This window comes from Pan troglodytes, chromosome 18 (assembly GCF_028858775.2).
Source record: "Pan troglodytes isolate AG18354 chromosome 18, NHGRI_mPanTro3-v2.0_pri, whole genome shotgun sequence".
Lineage (NCBI taxonomy): Eukaryota > Metazoa > Chordata > Mammalia > Primates > Hominidae > Pan > Pan troglodytes.
Window position 1 is genome coordinate 39,884,075 of NC_072416.2, and position 25,872 is coordinate 39,909,946.

Consider the following 25,872-nt stretch of genomic DNA (forward strand, 5'->3'; position numbering starts at 1 on the left):
CATTCCATTCCATTGCATTCCATTCCATTCCATTCCATTCCATTCGGAATGAATCCATTCCATTCCATTCCATTCCATTCCATTCCATTCCATTCTCGTTGATTCCATTCCATTCCACTCCATTCCATTCCATTACATTGCATTCCATTCCATTCCATTCCATTCCATTCCATTCCATTCGGTTTGATTCCATTCCATTTAATTCCATTCCATTCCATTCCATTCCATTCTATTCCATTCCATTCCATTCGATTTGATTCCATTCCATTCCATTCCATTCCATCCCATTCGTGTTGATTCCATTCCTTTCCGTTCCATTCCATTCCATTGCATTCCATTCCATTCCATTCCATTCGGGTTTATTCCATTCCATTCCATTCCATACCATTGCATTCCATTCCATTCCATTCCATTCGGATTTATTCCATTCCATTCAATTCCATACCATTCCATTCCGTTCGGGTTGATTCCATTCCATTCCATTCGAATCCATTCCATTGGAATCCATTCCATTCGGGTTGACTTCATTCCATTCCATTTCATTCCAATTTATTCCATTCCATTGCATTCCATTTCATTCCATTCGGGTAGATTCCTTTCAATTTCATTCCAATCCATTCCATTCAATTCTTGTTGATTCCATTCTATTCCATTCCATTCCATTCCATTCCATTTGGGTTGATTCCATTCCATTCCATTCCATTCGGTTGCTTCCATTCCATTCCAGAACATTCCATTCCATTCCATTCCATTCCTTTCCATTCCAGTTGATTCCATTCCATTCCATTCCAGAACATTCCATTCCATTCCATTCCATTCCTTTCCATTCCAGTTGATTCCATTCCATTCCATTCCATTCCATTCGGGTTGATTCCATTCCATTCCATTCCACTCCATTCCATTCCATTCCATTCAGGTAGATTCCGTTCTATTCCCTTCCATTCCACTCCGTTCCGGTTGATTCCATTTCATTCCCTTTCAATCCATTCCATTCCATTTCGATTGATTCCATTCCATTCCATTCCATTCCATTCCATTCCTCTCTGGTTGATTCCATTCTATTCCTTTCCATTCCATTCCATTCCATTCCATTCCATTCCACTGCACTCCATTCCATTCCATTCAATTTAATTCCATTCTGGTTGATTCCATTCCATTCCATTGCATTGCATTCCATTCCATTCCATTCCATTCCATTAAATTCGGGATGAATCCATTCCATTCCATTCCATTCCCTTCCATTCCATTCCATTCGTGTTGATTCCATTCCATTCCAATCCATTCCATTCCATTGCATTACATTCCATTCCATTCGGGTTGATTCCATTACATTTAATTCCATTCCATTCCATTCCATTCCATTCCATTCCATTCTATTCCATTCCATTCCATTCCATTTGGGTTGATTCCATTCCATTCCATTCCATTCCATTCCATTCGTGTTGATTCCATTCATTTCCATTCTGTGCCATTCCATTCCATTCCATTCCATTCCATTGTATTCGGGTTGATTCCATTCCATTAAATTCCATTCCATTCCATTCCATGGCATTCCATTCCATTCAATTCCATAGCATCCCATTCCATTGCATTTCATTCCATTCGGGTTGATTCCTTTCCATTCCATTCCATTTCATTCGGGTTGATGCCATTCCATTCCATTCCATTCCATTCCATTCCATTTCATTCCATTACATTGGGGTTGATTCCATTTCATTCCATTCCATTCCATTCCTTTCTGGTTGAATCCATTCCATTCCATTTCATTCAATTCTATTCCATTCCATTGCATTCCATTTCATTCCATTTGGGTAGATTCCTTTCTATTCCATTCCAATCCATTCCATTCCATTCCGGTTGATTCCATTCCACTCAATTCCATTCCATTCCATTCCATTCGGGTTAATTCCATTCCATTCCATTCCATTTGGGGTGATTCCATTCCATTCCATTCCATTCGGTTGCTTCCATTCCATTCCAGAACATTCCATTCCATTCCATTCCTTTCCATTCCGATTGATTCAATTCCATTCCATTCCAGAACATTCCATTCCATTCCACTCCATTCCTTTCCATTCCGGTTGATTCCATTCCATTCCATTCCATTCCATTCCATTCCATTCCATTCGGGTTGATTTCATTCCGTTCCATTCCATACTATTCCATTCCATACGGGTTGATTCCATTCCATTCCATTCCATTCCATTCGGGTTGATTCCATTCCATTCCATTCCACTCCATTCCATTATATTCCATTCAGGTAGATTCCGTTCTATTCCCTTCCCTTCCATTCCATTCCATTCAGTTCCGGTTGATTCCATTACATTCCATTTCAATCCATTCCATTCCATTCCGATTGATTCCATTCCATTCCGATTGATTCCATTCCATTCCATTCCATTCCATTCAATTCCATTCCATTCCATTCCATTCTGGTTGATTCCATTCCATTCCATTCCATACCTTTCCATTCCATTCCATTCCACTGCATTCCATTCCATTCAATTCAATTTCATTCCATTCGTGTTGATTCAATTCCAATCCATTCCATTTCATTCTGGTTGATTCCATTCCATTCCATTCCATACCTTTCCATTCCATTCCATTCCACTGCATTCCATTCCATTCAATTCAATTTCATTCCATTTGTGTTGATTCCATTCCATTCCATTCCATTCCATTCGCGTTGATTCCATTCCATTCCATTGCATTCCATTCCATTCCATTCCATTCCATTCGGGTTGATTCCAATCCATTTCATTCCATGCCATTCGGTTGCTTCCATTCCATTCCAGAACATTCCATTCCAATCCATTTCATTCCATTCGGTTGCTTCCATTCCATTCCAGAACATTCCATTCCATTCCATTCCACTCCTTTCCATTCCGGTTGATTCCATTCCATTCCATTCCAGATCATTGCATTCCATTCCATTCCTTTCCATTCCAGTTGATTCCATTCCATTCCATTCCATTGCATTCCATTCCATTCCAGTCGGCTTGATTCCATTCCATTCCATTCCATACCATTCCATTCCTTTCCGGTTGATTCCATTCCATTCCATTCCGTTCAATTCTGGTTGATTCCATACCATTCCATTCCACTCCATTCCATTCCATTCCATTCAGGTAGATTCCGTCCTATTCCCTTCCATTTCATTCCATTAAATTCCGTTCTGCTTGATTCCATTACATTCCATTTCAATCCATTCCATTGCATTCCGATTGATTTCATTCCATTCCATTCCGTTCCATTCCTCTCTTGTTGATTCCATTCCATTCCTTTCCATTCCATTCCATTCCATTCCATTCCACTGCACTCCATTCCATTCCATTCAATTTCATTCCATTCTGGTTGATTCCATTCCATTCCATTGCATTCCATTCCATTCCATTCCATTCCATTCGGGTTGATTCCATTCCATTTAATTCCATTCCATTCCATTCCATTCCATTCCGTTCCATTCTATTCCATTTCATTCCATTCTGGTTGATTCCATTCCATTCCATTCCATTCCATTCCATTCCATTCCATTCCGTTCTTGTTGATTCCATTCCTTTCCGTTCCATTCCATTCCATTCCATTGCATTCCATTCCATTCCATTCGGGTTTATTCCATTCCATTCCATTCCATTCCATTCCATTGCATTCCATTCGGGTTGACTCCATTCCATTCCATTTCATTCCAATCTATTCCGTTCCATTGCATTCCATTTCATTCCATTCGGGTAGATTCCTTTCTATTCCATTCTACTCCATTCCATTCAATTCTGGTTGATTCCATTCTATTCCATTCCATTCCATTCCATTCCATTTGGGTTAATTCCATTCCATTCCATTCCATTCCGTTCCATTCCATTTGGGTTGATTCCATTCCATTCAATTCCATTCCATTCCACTCGGTTACTTCCATTCCATTCCAGAACATTCCATTCCATTCCATTCCGGTTGATTCCATTCCATTCCATTCCATTCTATATCATTCCATTCCTTTTGATTCCATTTCTTTCCATTCCATTACTTACTGTTCCATTCCTTTCGGTTTGATTCCATTCCATTCCATTGCATTCCATTCCATTCGGGTTGACTCCATTCCATTCCATTTCATTGCATTCTACTTCATTCTATTGCATTCCATTTCATTCCATTCGGGTAGATTCCTTTCTATTCCATTCCAATCCATTCCATTCCATTCCGGTTGATTCCATTCCATTCCATTCCATTCCATTCCATTCCGTTCCATTTGGGTTAATTCCATTCGATTCCATTCCATTCCATTCCATTTGGGTTGATTCCATTCCATTCCATTCCATTCCATTCCATTCGGTTGCTTCCATTCCATTCCAGAACATTCCATTCCATTCCATTCCATTCCTTTCCATTCCGGATGATTCCATTCCATTCCATTCCAGAACATTCCATTCCATTCCATTCCTTTCCATTCCGGTTGATTCCATTCCATTCCATTCCATTGCATTCCATTCCATTCCAGTCGGCTTGATTCCATTCCATTCCATTCCATACCATTCCATTCCTTTCCGGTTGATTCTATTCCATTCCATTCCATTCCATTCTGGTTGATTCCATACCATTCCATTCCACTCCATTCCATTCCATTCCATTCAGGTAGATTCCGTCCTATTCCCTTCCATTTCATTCCATTAAATTCCGTTCTGCTTGATTCCATTACATTCCATTTCAATCCATTCCATTGCATTCCGATTGATTTCATTCCATTCCATTCCGTTCCATTCCTCTCTTGTTGATTCCATTCCATTCCTTTCCATTCCATTCCATTCCATTCCATTCCACTGCACTCCATTCCATTCCATTCAATTTCATTCCATTCTGGTTGATTCCATTCCATTCCATTGCATTCCATTCCATTCCATTCCATTCCATTCGGGTTGATTCCATTCCATTTAATTCCATTCCATTCCATTCCATTCCATTCCATTCCGTTCCATTCTATTCCATTTCATTCCATTCTGGTTGATTCCATTCCATTCCATTCCATTCCATTCCATTCCATTCCATTCCATTCCATTCTTGTTGATTCCATTCCTTTCCGTTCCATTCCATTCCATTCCATTGCATTCCATTCCATTCCATTCGGGTTTATTCCATTCCATTCCATTCCATTCCATTCCATTGCATTCCATTCGGGTTGACTCCATTCCATTCCATTTCATTCCAATCTATTCCGTTCCATTGCATTCCATTTCATTCCATTCGGGTAGATTCCTTTCTATTCCATTCTACTCCATTCCATTCAATTCTGGTTGATTCCATTCTATTCCATTCCATTCCATTCCATTTGGGTTAATTCCATTCCATTCCATTCCATTCCGTTCCATTCCATTTGGGTTGATTCCATTCCATTCAATTCCATTCCATTCCACTCGGTTACTTCCATTCCATTCCAGAACATTCCATTCCATTCCATTCCGGTTGATTCCATTCCATTCCATTCCATTCTATATCATTCCATTCCTTTTGATTCCATTTCTTTCCATTCCATTACTTACTGTTCCATTCCTTTCGGTTTGATTCCATTCCATTCCATTGCATTCCATTCCATTCGGGTTGACTCCATTCCATTCCATTTCATTGCATTCTACTTCATTCCATTGCATTCCATTTCATTCCATTCGGGTAGATTCCTTTCTATTCCATTCCAATCCATTCCATTCCATTCCGGTTGATTCCATTCCATTCCATTCCATTCCATTCCATTCCATTCCGTTCCATTTGGGTTAATTCCATTCGATTCCATTCCATTCCATTCCATTTGGGTTGATTCCATTCCATTCCATTCCATTCCATTCCATTCGGTTGCTTCCATTCCATTCCAGAACATTCCATTCCATTCCATTCCTTTCCATTCCGGATGATTCCATTCCATTCCATTCCAGAACATTCCATTCCATTCCATTCCTTTCCATTCCGGTTGTTTCCATTCCATTCCATTCCATTCCATTCGGGTTGATTCCATTCCATTCCATTCCATACCATTCCATGCCATACGGGTTGATTGCATTCCATTCCATTCCATTCCATTCGGGTTAATTCCATTCCATTCCATTCCACTCCATTCCATTCCATTCCTTTCAGGTTGATTCCGTTCTATTCCCTTCCATTCCATTACGTTCCGGTTGATTCCATTACATTCCATTTCAATCCAATCCATTCCATTCCGATTGATTCCATTCCATTCCATTCCATTCCTCTCTGGTTGGTTCCATTCCATTCCTTTCCATTCCATTAGATTCCATTCCATTCCATTCCACTGCACTCCATTCCATTCCATTCAATTTCATTCCTTTCTGGTTGATTCCATTCCATTCCTTTGCATTCCATTCCATTCCATTCCGTTCCATTCGGGATGAATCCATTCCGTTCCATTCCATTCCATTCCATTCCATTCGCGTTGATTCCATTCCTTTCCATTCCATTCCATTCCATTCCGTTGCATTCCATTCCATTCCATTCGGGTTTATTCCATTCCATTCCATACCATTCCATTTCATTCGGGTTGATTCCATTCCATTCCATTCGAATCCATTCCATTGGAATCCATTCCATTCGGGTTGACTCCATTCCATTCCATTTCACTCCATTCTATTCCATTCCATTGAATTCCATTTCATTCCATTCGGGTAGATTCCTTTCTATTCCATTCCAATCCATTCCATTCCATTCTGGTTGATTCCATGCCATTCCATTCCATTCCAATCCGTTCCATTTAGTTTAATTCCATTCCATTCCATTCCATTCCGTTCCATTCGGGATGAATCCATTCCGTTCCATTCCATTCCATTCCATTCCACTCCTTTTAATTCCATTCCATTCCAATCCATTCCATTCCATTGCATTACATTTCATTCCATTCGGTTTGATTCCATTCCATTTAATTCCATTCCATTCCATTCCATTCCATTCCATTCCATTCTATTCCATTCCATTCAATTCGGGTTGATTCCATTCGATTCCATTCCATTCCATTCCATTCCATTCGTGTTGATTCCATTCCTTTCCATTCCATTCCATTCCATTCCGTTGCATTCCATTCCATTCCATTCGGGTTTATTCCATTCCATTCCATACCATTCCATTTCATTCGGGTTGATTCCATTCCATTCCATTCGAATCCATTCCATTGGAATCCATTCCATTCGGGTTGACTCCATTCCATTCCATTTCACTCCATTCTATTCCATTCCATTGAATTCCATTTCATTCCATTCGGGTAGATTCCTTTCTATTCCATTCCAATCCATTCCATTCCATTCTGGTTGATTCCATGCCATTCCATTCCATTCCAATCCGTTCCATTTAGTTTAATTCCATTCCATTCCATTCCATTCCGTTCCATTCCTTTTGGGTTGATTCCATTCCATTCATTTCCATTCCATTCCATTCGGTTGCTTCCATTCCATTCCAGAACATTCCATTCCATTCCATTCCGGTTGATTCCATTGCATTCCATTCGATTCCATTCCATTCTATTTCATTCCATTCCTTTTGGTTCCATTCCATTCCATTCCATTACTTACTATTCCGTTCCATTCGGTTTGATTCCATTCCATTCCATTCCATTCCATTAAATTCCATTACATTCCATTCCATTTCATTCCATCCTATTCCATTCCATTCCATTCCATTCCATTCCATTCCATTCCATTGCATTCCATTCCATTCCATTCCATTGCATTGCATTCCATTCCATTCGATTCCATTCCATTCGCGTTGATCCAATTCCATTCCATTCTATTCCATTCCATTCCATTCCATTCCATTGCATTCCATTCCGTTCCATTCGGGTTGATTCCATTCCATTTAATTCCATTCCATTCCATTCCTTTCCATTCCATTCTATTCGATTCCATTCCATTCGGGTTGACTCCATTCCATTCCATTCCAATCCATTCCATTCGTGTTGATTCCATTCCTTTCCATTCCATTCCATTCCATTCCATTGCATTCCATTCCATTCCATTCGGGTTTATTCCATTCCATTCCATTCCATACCATACTATTCCATTCGGGTTGATTCCATTCCATTCCATTCCATTGGAATCCATTCCATTCAGGTTGACTCCATTCCATTCCATTTCATTCCATTCTATTCCATTCCATCGAATTCCATTTCATTCCATTCGGGTAGATTCCTTTCTATTCCATTCCAATCCTTTCCATTCTATTCTGGTTGATTCCATTCCATTCCATTCCATTCCATTCTGTTTCATTTGGGTTAATTCCATTCCATTCGATCCCATTCCGTTCTATTCCATTTGGGTTGATTCCATTCCATTCAATTCCATTCCATTCCATTCGGTTGCTTCCATTCCATTCCAGAACATTCCATTCCATTCCATTCCGGTTGATTCCATTCCATTCCATTCCATTCCATTCCATTCCATTCCATTCTATTTCATTCCATTCCTTTTGATTCCATTCCATTCCATTCCATTACTTACTATTCCATTCCATTCGGTTTGATTCCATTCCATTCCATTCCATTCCATTTCATTCCATACTATTCCATTCCATTCCATTCCATTCGGGTTGATTCCATTCCATTCCATTCCATTCCATTCCATTCTGGTTGATTCCATTCCATACTATTCTATTCCATTCCATTCCATTCTATTCGCGTTGTTTCCATTCCATCCCATTCCATTCCATTCCATCCCATTCCATTCCATTCCATTCCATTCCATCCCATTCCATTCCATTTGGGTTGATTACATTCCATTCCATTCCATTCCACTCCATTCCATTGCATTCGGGTTGATTCCAAAACATTGCATTCCATTCCATTCCATTCCATGGCATTCCATTCCATTGTATTCCATTGCATTCCATTCCATTCCATTTTATTCCATTCAGGTTGATTCCTTTCCATTCCATTCCATTCCATTCACTGCGGGTTGATTCCATTCCATTCCTTTCCATTACATTGCATTCCATTCCACTCCATTCCATTCCATTGCATTCCATTCTATTCCATTACATTCCATTCGGGTTGATTCCATTCCATTCCATTCCATTCAATTCCATTCCATTCCATTCCAATTCATTCCATTCCATTGAGGTTGATTCCATTCCATTCCATTCCATTCCATTCCATTCCATTCCACTCCGGTTGACTCCATTCCATTCCATTTCATTCCATTCTATTCCATTCCATTGCATTCCATTTCATTCCATTCGGGTAGATTCCTTTCTATTCCATTCGAAATCCATTCCATTCCATTCCGGTTGATTCCATTCCATTCCATTCCATTCCATTCCATTTGCGTTAATTCCATTCCATTCCATTCCATTCCATTTGGGGTGACTCCATTCCATTCCATTCCATTCGGTTGCTTCCATTCCATTCCATTCCATTCCGGTTGATTCCATTCCATTCCATTCCATTCCATTCCATTCCATTCCACTCTATTCTATTCCATTCCACTCCTTTTAATTCCATTCCATTCCATTCCATTCCATTCCATTCCATTCCATTCCATTCCATTCGGGTTGATTCCATTCCATTCCATTCCATACCATTCCATTCCATTCCATTCCATTCCATTCCATTCGATTGCTTCCATTCCATTCCAGCACATTCCATTCCATTCCATTCCGGTTGATTCCATTCCATTCCATTCCATTCCATTCCATTCCACTCGGTTTGATTTCATTCCATTCCATTGCCATGTATTCAATTCCATTCCATTTCATTCCATTCGGGTTCATTCCATTCCATTCCATTCCATTCCATTCTGGTTGATTCCATTCCATTCAATTCTATTCCATTCTATTCCATTCCGTTCGTGTTGATTCCAATCCATCCCATTCCATTCCATTCCATCCCATTCCATTCCCTTCCTTTCCATTCGGGTTGATTCCATTCCATTCCATTCCATTCCATTTCATTCCATTTGGGTTGATGGTATTCCATTCCATTCCATTCCATTCCATTCCAATCCATTCTATTCCATCCCATTCTATTCCATTCCATTTGGGTTGATTCCATTCCATTCCATTCCATTCCATTGCTTTTCATTCCATTTGGTTTGATTCCATTCCACTCCATTCCATTCCATTCCATTGCATTGCATTCCATTCCATTCCATTCGGGTTGATTCCATTCTATTCCATTCCATACCATTCCATTCCTTTCAATTCCATTCCATTCGAATCCATTCCATTCTGGATGACTCCATTCAGTTCCACTCCATTCCATTCCATTCCATTCCATTCCATTCTATTCCATTCCTTTCGTGTTGATTCCATTCCATTCCATTCCATTCCATTCCATTGCATTCCATTCCATTCCATTCGGGTTGATTCCATTCCATTCCATTCCATACCATTCCATTCCATTTGATTCCTTTCCATTCGAATGCATTCCATTCGGGTTGACTCCATTCCATTGCATTTCATTCCATTCTATTCCATTCCATAGCATTCCATTTCATTCCATTCGGGTAGATTGCTTTCTATTCCATTCCAATCCATTCCATTCCATTCTGGTTGATTCCATTCCATTCCATTCCACTCCATTCCATTCCGTTCCATTTGGGTGGATTGCATTCCATTCCATTCCGTTCCATTCCATTCGGTTGCTTCGTTTCCATTCCAGAAAATTCCATTCCATTCCATTCCGGTTGATTCCATTCCATTCCGGTTGATTCCATTCCATTCCATTCCATTCCATTCCATTCCATTCCATTCCATTGCATTCTATTCCATTCCATTCCTTTTGATACCATTCCATTCCATTCCACTCCATTCCATTCTATTCGGTTTGATTCCGTTCCTTACCATTCCAATGCATTCCATTCCATTCCATTTCATTCCATTCGGGTTGAATCCATTCAATTCCATTCCATTCCATGGCAATCCATTCCATTTCCTTTCATTCCATTCGGGTTGCTTCCTTTCCATTCCATTCCATTCCATTCGGTTTGATTCCATTCCATTCCAATCCATTCCATTGCATTCCATTCCATTCCGTTCCATTCCATTGCATTCCATTCTATTCCATTTCATTCCATTCGGGTTGATTCCATTCCATTCCATTCCATTCCATTTCATTCCGTTCCATTGGGGTTGATTCCATTCCATTCCATTCCATTCCATTCCATGCCATTTGTGTTGACTCCATTCCATTCCATTTCATTCCATTCTATTCCATTCCATTGCATTCCATTTCATTCCATTCGGGTAGATTCCTTTCTATTCCATTCCAATCCATTCCATTCCAGTCCGGCCGATTCCATTCCATTCCATTCCATTGCATTCCATTTGGGTTAATTCCATTCCACTCCATTACATTCCATTTGGGGTGATTCCATTGCATTCCATTCCATTCCATTCCATTCGTTTGCTTCCATTCAATTCCAGAAGATTCCATTCCATTCCATTCCATTCCATTCCGGTGGATTCCATTCCGTTCCATTCCATTCCACTCCATTCCATTCATTCCATTCTATTCCATTCCATTCCTTTTGATTCCGTTCCATTCCATTCCATTCCATTCCATTCGGTATGATTCCATTCCTTTCCATTCCATTCCAATGCATTCCATCCCATTCCATTTCATTCCATTCGGGTTGATTCCATTCCATTCCATTCCATTCCATTCCATTCCATTCCATGTCATTCTGGTTGATTCCATTCTATTCCATTCTATTCCATTCCATTCCATTCTATTCACGTTGATTCCATTCCATCCCATTCCATTCCATTCCATCACATTCCATTCCATTCCATTCGGGTTGAGTCCATTCCATTTCATTCCATTCCATTCCATTCCATTCCACTCCATTTGGGTTGATTCCATTCCATATCATTCCATTCCATTCAATTCCATTCCATTCCATTCCATTCCGGTTGATTCCATTCCATTCCATTCCATTCCATTCCACTCGGATTTCTTCCTTTCCATTCCAGAACATTCCTTTCCATTCCATTCCATTCCATTCCTGTTGACTCCATTCCATTCCATTCCATTCCAGTCCCTTCCATTCCATTCTAATCCATTCCATTCGTTTTGATTCCATTCCATTCCATTCCATTCCATTCCGGTTGATTCCATTCCATTCCATTCCACTGCATTCCATTCCATTCCATTTCATTCCATTCGAGTTGATTCCCTTCCATTCCATTCTGTGTGATTCCATTCCATTCCATTCCATTCCATTGCACTTCATTCCATTAGGGTTGTTTCAATTCCATTCCATTCCATTCCATTTCATTCCATTCTATTCCATTCTATTAGATTCTATTTGCGTTGATTCCATTCCATTCCATTCCATTCCATTCCTTTCCTGTTGATTCCATTCCATTCCATTCCATTCCATTCCGGTTGATTGCATTCCATTGCATTCCATTCCATTCCATTCGATTCCAATCCTTTCCATTCAATTCGTGTTGTTTCCATTCCATTCCATTCCATTCCATTCGGGTTGACTCCATTCCCTTCCATTTCATTCCATTCTATTCCATTTCATTGCATTCAATTTCATTCCATTCGAGTTGATTCCTTTCTATTCCATTCCAAACCATTCCACTCCATTCCGGTTTATTCCATTCCATTCCATTCCATTCCATTCCATTCCATTCCATTCCATTCTATTCCATTCCATTCCTTTTGATTCCATTCCATTCCATTCCATTCCATTCAGTTTGATTCCATTCCTTTCTATTCCATTCCAACGCATTCCATTCCATTCCATTTCATTCCATTCGGGTTGATTCCATTCCACTCCATTCCATTCCATTCCATTCCATTCCATTCTGGTTGATTTCATTCTATTCCATTCTCTTCCATTCCATTCCATTCTATTCGCGTTGATTCCATTCCATCCCATTCCATTCCATTCCATCACATTCCATTCAATTCCATTCCGGTTGACTCCATTCCATTCCATTCCATTCCATTTGGTTTGATTCCATAACATTCCATTCCATTCCATTCAATTCGATTGCTTCCATTCCATTCCAGAACATTCCATTGCAATCCATTCCGGTTGATTCCATTCCATTCCTTTCCATTACATAACATTCCATTCCATTCCATTCCTTTTGATTCCATTCCATTCCATTCCATTCCATTCCATTCCATTCCATTCGGTTTGATTCCATTCCATTCCATTCCAATGCATTCCATTCCATTTAATTTCATTCCATTCGGGTTGATTCCATTCCATTCCATTCCATTCTGGTTGATTCCATTCCATTCCATTCTATTCCATTCCTTTCCATTCTATTCGCGTTGATTCCATTCCATCCCATTTCATTCCTTTCCATTCCATTCCATTCGGGTTGATTCCATTCCATTCCATTCCATTCCATTTGCGTTCATTCCATTCCATTCCATTCCATTCCATTCCATTCCATTCCATTGCATTCGTGTTGATTCCATTCCATTCCATTCCACCCAATTCCATTCCATTCCATTCCGTTCCATGGCATTCCATTCCATTCCATTCCATTCGATTGCATTCCATTCCACCCCATTTCATTCCATTCGGGTTGATTCCTTTCCATTCCATTCCATTCCGTTCGAGTTGATTCCATTCCATTCCATTCCATTGCATTCCATTCCATTCCATTCCATTCCATTGCATTCCATTCTATTCCATTTCATTCCATTCGGGTTTATTCCATTCCATTCCATTCCATTCCATTTCATTGCATTCCATTGGGGTTGATTCTATTCCATTCCATTCGATTCCATTCCATTCCATTCGGGTTGACTCTATTCCATTCCATTTCATTCCATTCTATTCCATTCCATTGCATTCCATTTCATTCCATTCGAGTAGATTACTTTCTATTCCATTCCAATCCATTCCATTGCATTCCAGTCGATTCCATTCCATTCCATTCCATACCATTCCATTTGGGTTAATTAAATTCAATTCCATTCCATTCCATTTGGGGTGATTCCATTCCATTCCATTCGTTTGCTTCCATTCCATTCCAGAAGATTCCATTCCATTCCATTCCATTCTGGTTGATTCCATTCCATTCCATTCCATTAATTCCATTCTATTACATTCCATTCCTTTTGATTCCCTTCCATTGCATTCCATTCCATTCCATTCCATTCCATTCCACTCGGGTTAATTCCTTTCCATTAAAGAACATTTCTTTCCATTCCATTCCATTCCATTCCTGTTGACTCCATTCCGTTCCATTCCATTCTAGTCCCTTCCATTCCATTCTATTCCATTCCATTCGTTTTGATTCCATTCCATTCCATTCCATTCCATTCCGGTTGATTCCATTCCATTCCATTCCAATGCATTCCATTCCATTCCACTGCATTCCATTCCATTCCATTTCGTTCCATTCTAGTTGATTCCCTTCCATTCCATTCCATTCTGTGTGATTCCATTCCATTCCATTCCATTCCATTGCACTCCATTCCATTCGGGTTGATTCCATTCCATTCCATTCCATTCCATTCCATTTCTTTCCATTCTATTCCATTCTATTCCATTCTATTTGCGTTGATTCCATTCCATTCCATTCCATTCCTTTCCTGTTGATTCCATTCCATTCCATTCCATTCCACTCGGGTTGATTGCATTCCATTGCATTCCATTCCGTTCCATTCCATTCCAATCCATTCCATTCCATTCTGGTTGATTCCATTCCATTCCATTCCATTCCATTGCATTCCATTCAGTTTGATTCCATTCCTTTCCATTCCATTCTAATGCATACCATTCCATTCCATTTCATTCCACTCGGGTTGATTCCATTCCATTCCATTCATTTGGATTAATTCCATTCCATTTCATTCCATTCCATTCCGTTCCATTCCACTTGGTTTAATTCCATTCCATTCAATTCCATTGCATTCCATTCGGTTGCTTCCATTCCATTCCAGAACATTCCATTCCATTCCATTCCGGTTGACTCCATTCCATTCCATTCCATTCCATTCCATTCTGTTCTATTTCATTCCATTCCTTTTGATTCCATTCCATTCCATTCCATTACTTACTATTCCATTCCTTTCGGTTTGATTCCATTCCATTCCATTCCATTCCATTCCATTCCATTCCATTTCATTCTATTATATTGGGGTTGATTCCATTCCATTCCATTCCATTCCATTCCATTCGGGTTGACTCCATTCCATTCCATTTCGTTCCATTCTATTCCATTCCATTGCATTCCATTTCATTCCTTTCGGGTAGATTCCTGTGTATTCCATTCCAATCCATTCCATTCCATTCCGGTTGATTCCTTTCCATTCCATTCCATTCCATTCCGTTCCATTTGGGTTAATTCCATTCCATTCCATTCCATTTCTCTCCATTTCTGTGGAGTTCATTCCATTCCATTCCATTGCATTCGGTTGCTTCCATTCCATTCCAGAACATTCCATTCCATTCCATTCCATTCCTTTCCATTCCGGTTGATTCCATTCCATTTCATTCCAGAACATTCCATTACATTCCATTCCATTCCTTTCCATTCCGGTTGATTCCATTCCATTCCATTCCATTCCATTCGGGTTGATTCCATTCCATTCCATTCCACTCCATTCCATTCCATTCCATTCCATTCAGGTAGATTCCGTTCTATTCCCTTCCATTCCATTCAATTCCATTCCGTTCCAGTTGATTCCATTACATTCCATTTCAATCCATTCCATTCCACTCCGATTGATACCAATCCATTCCATTCCATTCCATTCCTCTCTGTTTGATTCCATTCCATTCCTTTCCATTCCATTCCATTCCATTCCATTCCACTGCACTCCATTCCATTCCATTCAATTTCATTCCATTCTGGTTGATTCCATTCCATTTCATTTCATTTCATTCCATTCCATTCCATTCCATTCGGAATGAACCCATTCCATTCCATTCCATTCCATTCCATTCGCGTTGATTCCATTCCATTCCATTCCATTCCATTCCATTCCATTGCATTCTATTCCATTCCATTCCATTCCATTCCATTCCATTCCATTCCATTCCATTCTGGTTGATTCCATTCCACTTAATTCCATTCAATTCCTTTCAATTCCACTCCATTCCATTCTATTCCATTCCATTCCATTCCATTCCATTCGGGATGATTCCATTCCATTCCATTGCATTCCATTCCATTCCATTCGTGTTGATTCCATTCCTTTCCATTCCATTCCATTCCATTCCATTGCATTCCATTCAATTCCCTTCGTGTTTATTCCATTCCATTCCATAACATTCCATTCCATTCGGGTTGATTCCATTCCATTCCATTCGATTCCATTCTATTGGAATCCATTCCATTCGGCTTGACTCCATTCCATTCCATTTCATTCCATTCTATTCCATTCCATGGAATTTCATTTCATTCCATTCGGGTAGATTCCTTTCAATTCCCTTCCAATCCATTCCATTGCATTCTGGTTGATTCCGTTCCATTCCATTCCATTCCATTCCGTTCCATTTGGGTAAATTCCATTCCATTCCATTCCATTCCGTTCCATTCCATTTGGGTTGATTCCATTAGATTCAATTCCATTACATTCCATTCGGTTGCTTCCATTCCATTCCAGAACACTCCATTCCATTTCATTCCAGTTGATACCATTCCATTCCATTCCATTCCATTCCATTCCATTCCATTCCATTCTATTTCATTCCTTTCCTTTTGATTCAGTTCCATTCCATTCCGTTAATTTCTATTCCATTCCATTCGGTTTGATTTCTTTCAATTCCATTCCATTCCATTTCATTCCATTCTATTCCATTCCATTCCATTCCATTCGGGTTGATTCCATTCCATTCCATTCCATTCCATTCTGGTTGATTCCATTTCATTCCATTACATTACATTGCATTCAATTCCAATCCATTCCATTCCATTGCATTCCATTCTATTCCATTTCATTCCATTCGTGTTGATTCCTTTCCATTCCATTCCATTCCATTCCATTCCATTCCATTCGGGTTGACTCCATTCCATTCAATTTCATTCCATTCTATTCCATTCCATTGCATTCCATTTCATTCCATTCCGGTAGATTCCTTTCTATTCCATTCCAAATCCATTAAATTCCATTCCGGTTGATTCCATTTCATTCCATTCCATTTCATTCCATTCCATTCCATTCCATTTGGGTTAATTCCATTCCATTCCATTCCATTCCATTTGGGGTGATTCCATTACATTCCATTTCACTACATTCCATTCCATTCCATTCCTTTTCATTCCATTCCATTCCATTCCATTCCATTCCATTCCATTCTTTTCCATTCTATTCCATTCTATTCGCGTTGATTCCAATCCATTCCATTCCATTCCATTCCATTCCATTCCATTCCATTCCATCCCATTCCATTCCATTCCATTCGGGTTGATTCCATTCCATTCCATTCCATTCAATTCCATTCCATTCCATTCCATTCCATTCCATTTGGGTTGATTCCACTCCATTCCATTCCATTCCACTCCATTCCATTGCATTCGGGTTGATTCCACTCCTTTTCATTCCATTCCATTCCATTCCATTCCATTCCATTCCATTCCATTCCATTCCTTTCCTGTTGATTCCATTCCACTCCATTCCATTCCATTCCATTCAGGTTGATTGCATTCCATTGCATTCCATCCCATTCCATTCCATTCCATTCCACTCCATTCCATTCAATTCATGTTGTTTCCATTCCATTCCATTCAATTCAATTCCATTCCATTCTATTCCATTCCATTCTGGCAGATTCCATTCCATGCCATTCCATTCCATTCCATTCGGGTTGATTCCATTCCATTCCACTCAATTCCACTCCATTCCATTCAGGTTCATTCCTTTCGATTCCGTTCCACTCCCGTTGATTCCATTCCATTCCATTGCATTCCATTCTATTCCAATCCATTCCACTTGTGTTGATTCCATTCCATTCCATTGCATTCCGTTCCATGTCATTCAGATTGGGTTGATTCCTTTCCATTCCATTAAATTCCATTTCGGTTGATTGCATTCCATTCTGTTCCATTCCATTCCATTCTATTCCATTCCATTTCGGTTGATTCCATTCCATTCCATTCAATTCCATTCCATTCCATTACATGTGGGTTGATTCCATTCCATTCCATTCCATTCCATTCCATTCCATTCCATTCCATTCCATTCCATTTCATTTGGGTTGATTCCATTCCATTCCATTCAATTTCATTCCATTTCGGTTGATGGTATTCCATTCCATTCCATTCGATTGCATTCCATTCCAATCCATTTCATTCCATTCGTGTTGATTCCTTTCCATTTCATTCCATTCCATTCGGGTAGATTCCATTCCATTCCATTCCATTCCATTACAATCCATTGCATTCCATTGCATTCCATTCTATTCCATTTCATTCCATTTGGGTTGATTGCATTCCATTCCATTCCGTTCTATTCCATTCCATTTCATTCCATTCCATTGGGGTTGATTCCTTTCCATTCCATTTGGGTTAATTCCAATCCATTCCGTTCCATTCCATTTGGGTTGATTCCATTCCAATCCATTCCATTGCATTTGGGTTGATTCCATTCCATTCCATTCCACTCCATTCCATTCCATTCCATGCCATTCCACTCCATTCCATTCCATTCCATTCCATGGCATTCCATTCCATTCCATTCCATTCGATTGCATTCTATTCTAATCCATTTCATTCCATTCGGGTTGATTCCATTCCATTCCATTCCATTCCATTACATTACATTACACAACATTGGGGTTGATTCCATTCCATTCCATTCCATTCCATTCCATTCCATTAGGATTGACTCCATTCCATTCCATTTCATTCCATTCTGGTAGATTCTGTTCCATTCCATTCTAGTACATTCTTTTTCATTCCATTCCATTCCATTCGGGTTGATTCAATTCCATTCCATTCGTTTCCATTCCATTCGAAACCATTCCATTCTGGTTGATTCCATTCCATTCCATTCCATTCCATTCCATTTGGGTTAATTCCATTGCATTCCTTTCCATTCCATTCCATTTGGGTTGATTCCATACCATTCCATTTCACCGCATTCCATTCAATTCGGTTGCTTCCATTTCATTCCAGAGCATTCCATTGCAATCCATTCCGGTTGATTCCATTCCATTCCATTCCATTCCATTCCATTACATTATATTCCATTCCATTCCTTTTGATTCCATTCCATTCCATTCCATTCCATTCGGTTTGATTGCAATCCATTCCATTCCATTCCAATGCATTCCATTCCATTCCATTTCATTCCATTCGGGTTGATTCCATTCCATTCCATTCCATTCCATTCCATTCTGGTTGATTCCGTTCCATTCCAATCTATTCCATTCCATTCCATTCTATTCGCGTTGATTCCATTCCATCCCATTCCATTCCATTCCATCCCATTCCATTCCATTCCATTTGGGTTGATTCTATTCCATTCCATTCCATTCAATTCCATTCCATTCCATTCAATTCCATTCCATTCCATTCCATTCCATTTGGGTTGATTCCATTCCAATCCATTCTATTCGCGTTGATTCCATTCCATCCCATTCCATTCCAGTCCATCCCATTCCATTCCATTCCATTCGGGTTGATTCTATTCCATTCCATTCCATTAAATTCCATTCCATTCCATTCAATTCCATTCCATTCCATTCCATTTGGGTTGATTCCATTCCAATCCATTCCATTCCATTGCATTCGGGTTGATTCCATTCCATTCCATTCCACTCCATTCAATTCCATTCCATTCCATGGCATTCCATTCCATTCCATTCCATTCGATTGCATTCCACTGCAATCCATTTCATTCCATTCGGGTTGATTCTTTTCATTCCATTCCATTCCATTCGGGTTGATTCCATTCCATTCCATTCCATTCCATTCCATTCCATTCCATTCCATTGCATTCCATTCCATTCCATTCCATTCCATTCCATTGCATTCCATTCCATTCCATTCCATTGCATTCTATTCTATTCCATTTCATTCCATTCAGGTTGATTCCATTCCATTCCATTCCATTCCATTCCATTCCATTACATTACATTGGGGTTGATTCCAACCCATTCCATTCCATTCCATTCCATGAGGATGGACTCCATTCCATTCCATTTCATTCCATTCTATTCCATTCCATTGCATTCCATTTCATTCCATTCAAGTAGATTCCATTCTATTCCATTCCAATCCATTCCATTCCATTCGGGTTGATTCCATTCCATTCCATTCCATTCCATTTGGGGTGATTCCATTCCATGCCATTTTATTCCATTCCATTCCATTCCATTCGTTTGCTTCCATTCCATTCCTGAACATTCCATTCCATTCCATTCTATTATACTCCATTCCTATTGATTGCATTCCATTCCATTCCATTCCATTCCATTCCATTCCATTCCATTCTGGTTGATTGCATTCTATTCTATTTCATTCCATTCTATTCGCGTTGATTCCATTCCATCCCATTCCATTCCATTCCATCACATTCCATTCCATTCCATTCGGGTTAACTCCATTCCATTTCATTCCATTCCATTCCATTCCATTTGGGTTGATTCCATTCCATACCATTCCATTCCATTCCATTCCATTCCATTCCATTCCGTTCTATTCCATTCCATTCCATTTGGTTTAATTCCATTCCATTCCATTCCATTCCATTCCATTCCATTCTATTCCATTCCATTCGAGTTGATTCCATTCCATTCCATTCCATTCCATTCCATTCCATTCCATTCCATTCCATGCTATTGCATTCGTGTTGATTCCATTGTATTCCATTCCATACCATACCATTCCATTGGGGTTGATTCGATTCCATTCCATTGCATTCCATTCCATTCCATTTCATTCTATTCTGGTAGATTCCGTTCCATTCCATTCCAGTATATTCTGTTTGATTGCATTCCATTCCATTCGGATTGGTTCCCTTCCAATCCATTCCAATCCATTCCATTCCATTCTGGTTGATTCCTTCCCATTCCATTTCATTCCTTTCCATTCCATTTGGGTTGTTTCCATTCCATTTCAGAACAGTCCATTCCTTTCCATTCCATTCCGGTTGATTCCATTCCATTCCATTCCATTCCATTCCATTCCATTCCTTTCGGGTTGCTTCCATTCCATTCCAGAGGATTCCATTCCATTCCGTTCCATTCCTTTCCTGTTGACTGCATTCCGTTCCATTCCATTCCAGTCCCTTCCATTCCATTCTATTCCATTCCATTCGTTTTGATTCCATTCCATTCCATTCCATTCCATTCCGGTTGATTCCATTCCATTCCATTCCACTGCATTCCATTCCATTCCATTTCATTCCATTCGGGTTGATTCCCTTCCATTCCATTTCATTCTGTGTGATTCCATTCCATTCCATTCCATTCCATTCCATTCCATTCCATTCCATTCCATTGCACTCCATTACATTCGCGTTGATTCCTTTCCATTCCATTCCATTCCATTCCATTCCATTCGGGTTGACTCCATTCCATTCCATTTCATTCCATACTATTCCATTCCATTGCATTCCATTTCATTCCATTCGTGTAGATTCCTGTCTATTCCATTCCAATCCATTCCATTCCATTCCAGTTGATTCCTTTCCATTCCATTCCATTGCATTCCGTTCCATTTGGGTTAATTCCATTCCATTCCATTCCATTCCATTCCATTTGGTTGGAGTTCATTCTATTCCATTCCATTCCATTCGGTTGCTTCCATTCCATTCCAGAACATTCCATTCCATTCCATTCCTTTCCATTCCGGTTGATTCCATTCCATTCCATTCCAGAACATTCCATTTCATTCCATTCCATTCCTTTCCATTCCGATTGATTCCATTCCATTCCATTCCATTACATTACATTCCATTCCATTCGGGTTGATTCCATTCCATTCCATTCCATACCATTCCATTCCATACGGGTTGATTCCATTCCATTCCATTCCATTCAATTCCATTCGGGTTGATTCCATTCCATTCCATTCCATTCCATTCCATTCCATTCTATTCCATTCCATTCCTTTTGATTCCATTCCATTCCATTCCATTTCATTCCATTCCTTTCGGTTTGATTCCATTCCTTTCCATTCCATTCCAATGCATTCCATTCCATTCCATTTCATTCCATTCGGGTTGATTCCATTCCATTCCATTCCATTCCATTCCATTGCATTCCATTCTGGTTGATTCCATTCTATTCCATTCTATTCCATTCCATTCCATTCTATTCGCGTTGATTCCATTCCATCCCATTCCATTCCATTCCATCACATTCCATTCAATTCCATTCGGGTTGACTCCATTCCATTTCATTCCATTCCATTCCATTCCATTTGGGTTGATTCCATTCGATACCATTCCATTCCATTCCATTTCATTCTATTCCATTACATTCCATTTGGTTTAATTCCATTCTATTCCATTTCATTCCATTCCATTCCTTTTGGGTTGATTCCATTCAATTCCATTCCATTCCATTTCATTCCATTCCATTCCATTTGGGTTGATTCCATTCAATTCCATTCCATTCCATTCTGGTTGATTGCATTCCATTCCATTCCATTCCATTCCATTGCTTTCCTTTCCATTGCATTCCATTCCATTCCATTCCATTGCATTCCATTCTGGTTGATTCCAATCCATTCCATTCCATTCGTGTTGATTCCATTCCATTCCATTCCATTCCATTCCATTCCATTCCATTCCATTCTATTCCATTCCATTCGGGTAGATTCCATTCCATTCCATTACAATCCATTCCGTTCTATTCCATTCGTGTTGATTCAATTCCATTCCATTCCATACCATTCCATTCCATTGGGGTTGATTCCATTTCATTCCATTCCATTCCTTTTGGGTTGATTCCATAACATTCCATTCCATTCCATTCAATTCGATTGCTTCCATTCCATTCCAGAACATTCCATTGCAATCCATTCCGGTTGATTCCATTCCATTCCTTTCCATTACATAACATTCCATTCCATTCCATTCCTTTTGATTCCATTCCATTCCATTCCATTCCATTCCATTCCATTCCATTCCATTCGGTTTGATTCCATTCCATTCCATTCCAATGCATTCCATTCCATTTAATTTCATTCCATTCGGGTTGATTCCATTCCATTCCATTCCATTCTGGTTGATTCCATTCCATTCCATTCTATTCCATTCCTTTCCATTCTATTCGCGTTGATTCCATTCCATCCCATTTCATTCCTTTCCATTCCATTCCATTCGGGTTGATTCCATTCCATTCCATTCCATTCCATTTGCGTTCATTCCATTCCATTCCATTCCATTCCATTCCATTCCATTCCATTGCATTCGTGTTGATTCCATTCCATTCCATTCCACCCAATTCCATTCCATTCCATTCCGTTCCATGGCATTCCATTCCATTCCATTCCATTCGATTGCATTCCATTCCACCCCATTTCATTCCATTCGGGTTGATTCCTTTCCATTCCATTCCATTCCGTTCGAGTTGATTCCATTCCATTCCATTCCATTGCATTCCATTCCATTCCATTCCATTCCATTGCATTCCATTCTATTCCATTTCATTCCATTCGGGTTTATTCCATTCCATTCCATTCCATTCCATTTCATTGCATTCCATTGGGGTTGATTCTATTCCATTCCATTCGATTCCATTCCATTCCATTCGGGTTGACTCTATTCCATTCCATTTCATTCCATTCTATTCCATTCCATTGCATTCCATTTCATTCCATTCGAGTAGATTACTTTCTATTCCATTCCAATCCATTCCATTGCATTCCAGTCGATTCCATTCCATTCCATTCCATACCATTCCATTTGGGTTAATTAAATTCAATTCCATTCCATTCCATTTGGGGTGATTCCATTCCATTCCATTCGTTTGCTTCCATTCCATTCCAGAAGATTCCATTCCATTCCATTCCATTCTGGTTGATTCCATTCCATTCCATTCCATTAATTCCATTCTATTACATTCCATTCCTTTTGATTCCCTTCCATTGCATTCCATTCCATTCCATTCCATTCCATTCCACTCGGGTTAATTCCTTTCCATTAAAGAACATTTCTTTCCATTCCATTCCATTCCATTCCTGTTGACTCCATTCCGTTCCATTCCATTCTAGTCCCTTCCATTCCATTCTATTCCATTCCATTCGTTTTGATTCCATTCCATTCCATTCCATTCCATTCAGGTTGATTCCATTCCATTCCATTCCAATGCATTCCATTCCATTCCACTGCATTCCATTCCATTCCATTTCGTTCCATTCTAGTTGATTCCCTTCCATTCCATTCCATTCTGTGTGATTCCATTCCATTCCATTCCATTCCATTGCACTCCATTCCATTCGGGTTGATTCCATTCCATTCCATTCCATTCCATTCCATTTCTTTCCATTCTATTCCATTCTATTCCATTCTATTTGCGTTGATTCCATTCCATTCCATTCCATTCCTTTCCTGTTGATTCCATTCCATTCCATTCCATTCCATTCCATTCCACTCGGGTTGATTGCATTCCATTGCATTCCATTCCGTTCCATTCCATTCCAATCCATTCCATTCCATTCTGGTTGATTCCATTCCATTCCATTCCATTCCATTGCATTCCATTCAGTTTGATTCCATTCCTTTCCATTCCATTCTAATGCATACCATTCCATTCCATTTCATTCCATTCGGGTTGATTCCATTCCATTCCATTCATTTGGATTAATTCCATTCCATTTCATTCCATTCCATTCCGTTCCATTCCACTTGGTTTAATTCCATTCCATTCAATTCCATTGCATTCCATTCGGTTGCTTCCATTCCATTCCAGAACATTCCATTCCATTCCATTCCGGTTGACTCCATTCCATTCCATTCCATTCCATTCCATTCTGTTCTATTTCATTCCATTCCTTTTGATTCCATTCCATTCCATTCCATTACTTACTATTCCATTCCTTTCGGTTTGATTCCATTCCATTCCATTCCATTCCATTCCATTCCATTCCATTTCATTCTATTATATTGGGGTTGATTCCATTCCATTCCATTCCATTCCATTCCATTCGGGTTGACTCCATTCCATTCCATTTCGTTCCATTCTATTCCATTCCATTGCATTCCATTTCATTCCTTTCGGGTAGATTCCTGTGTATTCCATTCCAATCCATTCCATTCCATTCCGGTTGATTCCTTTCCATTCCATTCCATTCCATTCCGTTCCATTTGGGTTAATTCCATTCCATTCCATTCCATTTCTCTCCATTTCTGTGGAGTTCATTCCATTCCATTCCATTCCATTCGGTTGCTTCCATTCCATTCCAGAACATTCCATTCCATTCCATTCCTTTCCATTCCGGTTGCTTCCATTCCATTTCATTCCAGAACATTCCATTACATTCCATTCCATTCCTTTCCATTCCGGTTGATTCCATTCCATTCCATTCCATTCCATTCGGGTTGATTCCATTCCATTCCATTCCACTCCATTCCATTCCATTCCATTCCATTCAGGTAGATTCCGTTCTATTCCCTTCCATTCCATTCAATTCCATTCCGTTCCAGTTGATTCCATTACATTCCATTTCAATCCATTCCATTCCACTCCGATTGATACCAATCCATTCCATTCCATTCCATTCCTCTCTGTTTGATTCCATTCCATTCCTTTCCATTCCATTCCATTCCATTCCATTCCACTGCACTCCATTCCATTCCATTCAATTTCATTCCATTCTGGTTGATTCCATTCCATTTCATTTCATTTCATTCCATTCCATTCCATTCCATTCGGAATGAACCCATTCCATTCCATTCCATTCCATTCCATTCGCGTTGATTCCATTCCATTCCATTCCATTCCATTCCATTCCATTGCA